Source organism: Dendrobium catenatum, unplaced genomic scaffold (genome assembly GCF_001605985.2).
Source record: "Dendrobium catenatum unplaced genomic scaffold, ASM160598v2 original_scaffold_185271, whole genome shotgun sequence".
NCBI classification, from domain to species: Eukaryota; Viridiplantae; Streptophyta; class Magnoliopsida; order Asparagales; family Orchidaceae; genus Dendrobium; species Dendrobium catenatum.
This window is the reverse complement of record NW_021503689.1, coordinates 269,644-278,478: the sequence shown is the minus strand read 5'-3', so window position 1 is coordinate 278,478 and position 8,835 is coordinate 269,644.

The window sequence follows — 8,835 nt, the reverse complement described above, 5'->3', positions numbered from 1 at the left end:
AATAAAATTGATGAAATTGTATTATTATATTTCAGAACTAGCAGAATGCGTAAATATTGCAGCATAGTTGATTTATTTTATTTCAATAATGTATTATTAAATAAATGAGATTATATGTTAAAACACACGCTAAGTTATACAATTTTCAAAAGAAACTTTCTATGTTAGATTGAAGAGTGACTACATATTTAATCTAATAATTTGCTTCTATAATCTAACAACTTTTTTTCTTTTTTTATCTATGATTCAAGATCTGTTTAGAATACCTACAATTTTTTTATAAAATGATTATGAAGTTATTATAGTAAAATTATTTTCAAAAAATTATTATAAAAAACTATTTTCTACATAAATTCCTTAAAAAAATTAAGAAAAAAATAGTTAAATAAAAATTATAATTGCAGTGTGAAAAAATGAAGCACTAAAAAAGTTATTCCAAATGAACCCTTGTTTAATTATGTCCATCGTTTTGTAAATACTTTGTCTTAAGAGTATCTCCCTATTTAAAAAGAAGTCAATTTATTATAATTATTGAAAAAATATTAGAATTAATAAAAGCTCTCAAAATTATAGTTAATAAACTAAAATTTTTTATATTCAAATTGACAAACTAAATTTTTTTTATATTGATATATATATATATATATATATATATATATATTAAAATGATAGGACCAAAGAATTTCTTACAAGGAAAACTTGGAAAGGGAAAAATCACGAGTCCTGACCCAGTTCCAGAATTCATTATGTAACAAGTGATACAAAAATCTTCATTCTTCACTGTTGAAGAAGAGGAAAGTATGAAGATCAAATGTTTATACTAAACAGTAGGGTCAAATATTGATAGTATTCTAAAGATGTTGGTGATTTTTGATGTCGATCATCAATGATATTGGTGGTTGGTGGTGGTAGTAACAGGAGGTCGTCGACAAAAACGATAGCTTAAAAATGTAAGAGAGCACTTTAATTTTTCTCCCCTTCTCCTCCTTTTTTTTTTCTTGTGAAGAATGAGAGGGTTATTTATAGTTTTTTAAGGGTGACATACTTAGTAAATGAAAAAGATCAAGGGCATGTTTGAAGTGTCCATCAGACAACTTATAGTGACCTCCTTGATTATGAAACATCTATTAAGCAATTAAATGCCTTAAAGATGTTAGAATTGAGTTATTTTGAGCTCGTTAGATTTTTCTTGTCGAGCCGCTCGATTTGACTATAAGCATGCTATATTTGGATTTCATTTGGTCATCCAATTAATGCTCTAAAGCTTCCAAATAGGCTTTGGTCAATTGGTTTTGGCTCGTATTGGATCGAATTTGGTATCGGTGTGCTTGTCTCCCTAAGATGTTCAGCTTGACTATAAGCTTGATAAAGATGGTACTAATTTTAAATTTTAAAGCCTTTGATTCATATTTATAATGAGATTCGTGCCTAATCAAGATAATATTTTGATGATATATCAACTATAAATACTACAACAACCTAATAGATCACAATGCTCTAATTTTTCATGCTTCATGGGAATTTAAAAAAATACTTAAATAAAATGTGATTGGTATTTTGAAGAAGATATCACAATATATTAAAAGTAACATGTTATGCTAATTTTGATAGTATCTTAATAAACACTCTATGTTGATGAACCATAAATTTAAATGATAATTCAAATATTTGCAACACAATGAAATGAATAAAAAGGTCAATGATGTGTTTTATATTTTCCTTTTATTATGTTATGCATAATAATCTTATCATTTTGTAACAAGGTCAAATATGTCATTGTAAAGTCCCAAGTCCTAGATGAGAAAAGTGGATGGTTGCGTAGATAGTTGACAACCAGCATAAAATTTGTTGAATAATCATGACATGAATCCTTTAAAAAATTATGTTACTGTTAGGGTGTCCCCTAGAAGCGGCGTGCTGTATGGCCTAAATACAGGGACAAGTGTACAGGGGCCACTGCAGCGGCACCCAGGTGCAGTATTAAATAGGCAAGGATCCCATATCAAGGATAGATCTAAACAAAGAAGTTAGTCTAAGAAACTAAAATTAGGATAGGAACTTGGAATATTGGCTCCCTTATAGAAAACTTAATATAATTAATATATATTATGATCAATATGAAGATAAATATTCTGTGCGTTCGGGAAACTAAATGGGTTGGAGAGAAGGCTAAGGAGATTGATAGTATTGGTTATAAACTATGATATTCAGGTAGGTGTCGTAATAAAAATGGTGTATGTATGATTATAGATAAGAGTTTGAAGAATAATGTTATAAAAGTTAACAAAATTAGAGATAAAATTATAGCTTAAAAATTATGGTTAATGCTAAGATATTATAAGTGCTTATGCTTCTCCAATAGGTTTGGATATGGGTTCAAAATTAAAATTTTGAAATGACTTAGAAGAAATAATACAAAAGATACCTCTTGAAGAAAGAGTTTTATTGGAGGAGATTTAAATGGACATATTGGTAGACATGTAGATGAATTTAAAAGCATTCATGGTGGCATTGGATTTGAAATGACAAATAAAGGTGGTAAGGCCATATTATATTTTTCTTTAGCTTATGATTTCTTAATAACTAATACCTTTTTTAAGAAAAGAGATAAGCATCTTATCACTTATAAAAATAGATATAGTAAAATACAAATTGATTATTTTTTTATAAGAAAAATGGATTATTTATATTGCAAAGATTAATTTATTCAGAGTAAAAATTTACATACCCAACATCAATTATTAGTTTTGGACTTTAAGCTAAAGGGGCAGAAAATAAAAAATAAAGTAAAATTATTTTCTAGGATTAGATGGGGGCATTTAAAGAAAATTAATAAAAATATTTTTGAGAGTAAGATTTTAGATCTTAAAATTTTTTATGTGCATGAGGATGCTAATATTATATAGAAAAAAGTGGCTAGTGAGATTAAGAATATTGCAAAAGATATGCTTAGATTTTCGAAGAAAAAAGCTCATAGTAATAAAAATAGTTTGTGATGGAATTCAAATATGCAAGAAAAGATAAAAAAGTAAGAAGATTTGTTAAAAATTGGTTTAGATATAAAAATTCTGATAATTGGGAAAGTTATAAAAAGGCTCGTAAAGAATCTAAGAAAGCTATTTGGGATGCAAAGAGCTTAGCTTTTAATGATTTATATAATAGATTAGATACTAAGGAGGGAGAAAAACATATGTATAAGTTAACCAAACAAAGAGATTGGAGAAGTAAGGATTTAATTCAAGTGAAGTGTATTAAGGATGAAGATAAAAAAGCACTTTTCTTAGAAAATTATATTCAATAAAGGTGGATGAAATATTTTGCTAAACTTTTTAATAAAGAATGTAAAAATATGATTGAATTTAGTGACTTTAGCACCCTAAATAAAAATAAAGATTTTTGTTTTAATTAGCATATTAGTATCGAAGTTAGAGAGGCTTTAAAGAAAATGAAGTGTGGAATAGTTATTGGACCTGATAATATTCCAATAGAGATGTGGAAATGCTTAGGAGATGAAGGAATTTCTTGGATTATTAAACTTTTAATACTATTTTGAAGGCTAAAAAGATATCAGATCAATGGAGAATGAGTGTTAATTCCTATTTTTAATAATAAAGGTGATGCACAAGAGTGTGTGAATTATAGAGGAATTAAGTAATGTGTCATATTTAAAACTATCGGAGCGAGTTTTGGAGCGTAGGTTGCAGCGTGATACTAATGTTTATTAAAATCAATTTGGATTCATGCCGGGTAGGTCTACTATGAAAGTCATACATTTATTGAGAGGTTTTAATAAGGAGGATCTACATATGATATTTATTGATTTAGAGAAAGCATATGATAAAGTTCCAAGAGAAGTGCTATGGAGGGTTCTTGAAATGAAAGGAGAAAATAATGCTTATATTCAAATCATTAAAGATATGTATGCATTACCTATTACTTGTGTTCAAATACAAGGTGGTTTGACCAAGTATTTTCCTATTTCGGTTGGATTACATCAAGGATCAGCCTTAAGTCCATATCTTTTTGCTTTTGTCATGGATGTTCTCACTAGACATTTGCAAGAGGATGTATCTTGGTGTATGCTTTTTACTGATGATATTCTTCTTGTTGATAAGACATGAGAGGGAATTGAAGGTAAACTTGAATTATGGAGGTCAACCTTAGAGTCTAAAGGTTTTCGCTTGAGTAGATCTAAAACTGAATATAAGGAGTGTAATTTTAGTAGCAATAGACCAAGTGAGGGGATTATGACTTTGGGCGATCAAGTTATTAATAAGAGTACACGTTTTAGATATCTTGGATCTATTGTTCAGAGTGATGGTGATATAGATGGGGATATTATCAATAGAATTCAAGTTGGTTAGTTGAAGTGGAGGAATGCATCGGGCTTGTTGTGCCATATAAAAGTCCCCCTCAAACTTAAGGGAATATTCTATAAGATGGTGGTGAGACCTGCAATGCCTTATGGTGCCGAATGTTGGCCATTAAAAGAAAAGCATAATACTAAGTTAAGTGTTGCAGAGATGAGGATGCTTAGGTGGATGAGTGGCTTTGCCCTTAGAGATATGATACGAAATGAGCATATATGTGAAAAAGGTTGGAGTAGCTCCAATGGAATATAAGATTACATAAAGTTGCCTTAGATGGTTTGGTCACATTAAACAGAGGCCTTATGATGACCCAATTAGGAAAGTTAAGGTATTAGATTTGACTTATGTTAAGAAAGGTAGAGGTAGACCTAAAAAGACTTGGTTAGAAAATATTAGAAATGATATTTCTTTTTTAGATTTAAATTAGAATTTGACTTTTAACATGACACAATGGTGAAAAAAAGAATCATGTAGCCGACCCCACGTAGTGGGACAAAGGCTTGATGATGATGTTGTATTATTTTACCTCATAACAACCTATTTTAATACATAACATGCTTTTGAATTGGTTTTATAATCATTGGATTTTCTTTGATAAAAAATATATGAATTAATCGATTAATCATGTATTATACTTATATGTAAATAAATACAATCTCTAGAAAATCCAACTTGACCAAAATTTGGTCAGATCTCCATAATAACTAACAATTGTGACAAAAGGGATCAAAAGATTTGGTGTGGCATACTCTAAGAAAGAATTTAATCTTATGAATGTTTTACAAAATTGAGCAATGCAAAGTGTGATCAAGCGAAAGTTACCCTAGCAGTAAAAAATATCTAAATGTTATATGGATAAGGGACATTTTTATCCAAACTAATAAAAATCCATATAACCTAGGGCATAAATTAATAAGTAGCCCAAAGCTTTATAGAGAGAATTTTTGGTTAATCCAACCTAAATTAGACCAAGAGCTTTGCAACTGAAAAAGAAATATCAAATACATTGGTGGTTATACATAGCCAGCTTTTCTCACTTTTACACATGGCACATCATATAAGTCATAATAACATGCATCATATACCCAACATATGAAATAATTGTAAGATATAGATCTATCCAATATGCATGTATCATGTCAAAATTCATATAAGACTAGATAAATAGTAAATTAATATATATAATATACTTTATGTCTCGATATAACACATTAACTCCTCATCATTTTACACTCGATACTATTCTACCTATTTCATATAAAATAATACATGTACAAAAATAACTAGTAAAGTTTCAATATAACCTATTAAAAATACTCATAATGATGATATCTACTATATATCAAAGTTATATGATGAAAGTTTACTAAAAATGAGAGATATTTTAATTTTATTAATTTTAGAAGAAAAAATAGAAAAAATACAAAATCATTGAAAAATAGAGATAGGTTTAAGGTCATCTACCATGATCAAAGCAATTTTTATAGAGTGACTTTCTCTCTCCACTCTATCTTCTCCTCTCTCCCTTTTCTCCTTCCTAGCCATGCAACAACAAATGGGAGGTTTTGGGATTTCTTAAAGCATATTAAATGTGGATAGTGAATTTAGATATAAAAAAAAAGTAGATACAGCCTAGCAGCATGCCAAACCCACTGCCACAGCGCTCCCTAAAATTCCAAAAAAGTCAAGGGCTTAGTACTACCATATACCTTTATATCAATCTTATCAGTCATATTGATCTTATCATATATGTGTATTAGTCATATCCTATATCATGTTCATATTATATTATATTATGTCATTTATATAATTTATTATGCATGCTCATATCATATACATATGTAAGCAAGGTATGACATTTGACTAGTACCAGTACTTTTCACATATCATGTCATGTAGGCCAACCATACAGGAATCAGTCTCAATCATATTCATCATCTTGTCAAGAATAAGTCTCATATCACATATCACAAATCATATGGGTTTCATGTAGAAGTTGTCACTTTCTACCATTTATCATATCATACAATATTATTCAATCTCCTCATGCCTCCATTTTCATATCATTTAGAATTACACAACAAACCTTATTTAAAATAAAGCTTGTCGGCCCACCTTCATATACAATGTAACATATCTCTAGCCAACCTGAATCCATCAATCATTTCTAACCAACCTTTCTCACTTTTACAAGTGTCTGACATCATATAATTCAAAATAACATGCATCATATACACATCATATGAAATAACTATAACATGTTGATCTTTCCAATATACATGTATTATGCTAAAATGCATGTACGACTAGACAAATAGTAAATTAAAGTATATCATGTATTTTATGTTCAAATATAACACACTAACTCTTGGTCATTTTGTTCTCAATATTATTCTACCTATTTTAAATAAAATAATACATGTACAAAACTAACCGATAAAGTTTTAATATAACTTAGTCAAAATACTCATGATGATGTGTTTGGGGTTGAATTTGAAAAAAAGGTTTTGAAAAGTTAATTTCTTAGGAAAATTTTGGAATTGACTTTGAATTTTAATTTTAAAATCAAACATCCCATTAGAAAAGGTGTACGACCTTGAGAGGTGAAAATAAGATTTTAAAACGTGGTTCATATTAGAATCACAAATTTTATCTCAAATATCATAGCCAAATTTAGGAAAGAATTGTTTATGGCTACGAAGAGTCAAAGTGAAGTTCGATCAAATATCTAACTAAGATAATATAGATAAATTATCATTAATATCATATTCAAAGTTTTATCAACAAATTATATATCTCCCCAAAGGAAGAAAATATCATTTATTATCAATTGTTCGAATATGACGAATATGATCATCGTTGATTTTGATTTTACTGAAGAAGACTAATTAAATTTTGAAAATTATTTTTTAAAAAGTTAATGTGGGTCATAAATCTCCAAAGAGCATAAGCCCTCACAGTTAATTACATCGTGTGAAGGTTGAATTTCCTACAAATACTCTCAATTAAAATAACGGTAAAAAATCTATTTAGAAATTTTCTAGGAGTGATATAAATGGAGGTGAATTTGGAGTATCAACCAAAATTGGATTGAATTTGAATACTTATTTTTGGAGTTAACTGCAGAGTGGTATGAGTTAATTTGAGATTCTGAAATCATTCAAAAGTATCCCCACCTAAGCTAAGTGTTGGGCTTTAAGTTTTGGACTGAGAGAGTCTTTAATTTGAGTTGATTACTTTATTATAAATTTAGAATTATATTCCTAGAGGTTGGGGTCCTATGATTCAAAAGCTGCTCTGAAACCTAAGTCTAAATTGGGCACTAGACCATAGTAATTCGAACTTAGCTAATGCAGGGTGATAGGGTAGGTCGTGTTGAGTTTTGGGAAAAAAACAAAAAATTCCTTTAAAGGGCATTTTGGTCCTTTTTACCCTTGGGAAAAAGATAAGAGCCATGGGTGTGGTTAGAAGAATTAAAAAGGGTCCCAAGGTAAAATTCCACTGAATGGAAAGTTTAGTGGCATATGTTATAAATATTTAAAGGTTTTATAATCTTTAGAAATTAATTCAGTTTATGGGGCAAGGGCCCTGAGAATGAGCGTAAATTTTGTGGGTTGATCTTAGAGAAATATATAAACAATATGCACTTGATAGACAATAAATCAAAGGTCATTTGACTAAGTTTCAAGGTGACAAAAAAAAATCACTACCTAGAAAGGGTTTCAAGACTTGGGTCCTTAACCTTGGGATTTGGTTTGGAAACTTAGATTTGGATTGAACTTTTTACTTGAATGGTTGAGTTTGAATTATCCATCTTAATGATAACCAAATGAGCAGTTGAGATTGATTGTATATGATTTAAAGTTTGATTGAAGGTTGAACCAGAGGTTAAAAAGTAGAATTAAATTTAATTAGGATTGCATTTAATTTTGATTGGGACCTATATGATTGAAAAGTGGACACATTCTAATAATTGGGTCACCAAAAAATCCCAGATAGATCCTTGTGACATTATGCGAAAATGAGATCAACATGATGATATGTGACATATATAAAAAAACTATATGATGAAAGTGTACTAAAATGAAAGAGATTATAATTTTATCAATTTTAGAAGGGGAAAATATATAAAATAAAAAAATTATTGAAAATAGAGATAGGGTTAAGGTTATCTATCATGATCATAGAAACTTTTATAATTGGAGCAATAAACAAAAATAACTCAAGAGTGACATTCACTCTCCACTCTCTCTCCTCCTCTCTCCCCTTTCTCCTTCCCAGCCAAGTAATAACAAAGAGGAGGTTTTGGGATGGATATTAAATAGGGATAGTGATTTTAGATATTAAAAAAATAATTTTTAGATACAGCTCCGTAAAGCTCCAAATCTATTGCAACAATACTCCCTAAAATATTAAAAAAATCAAAAGATTGGCATAGCAATGCCCAAAAGATTAGCACCATAGA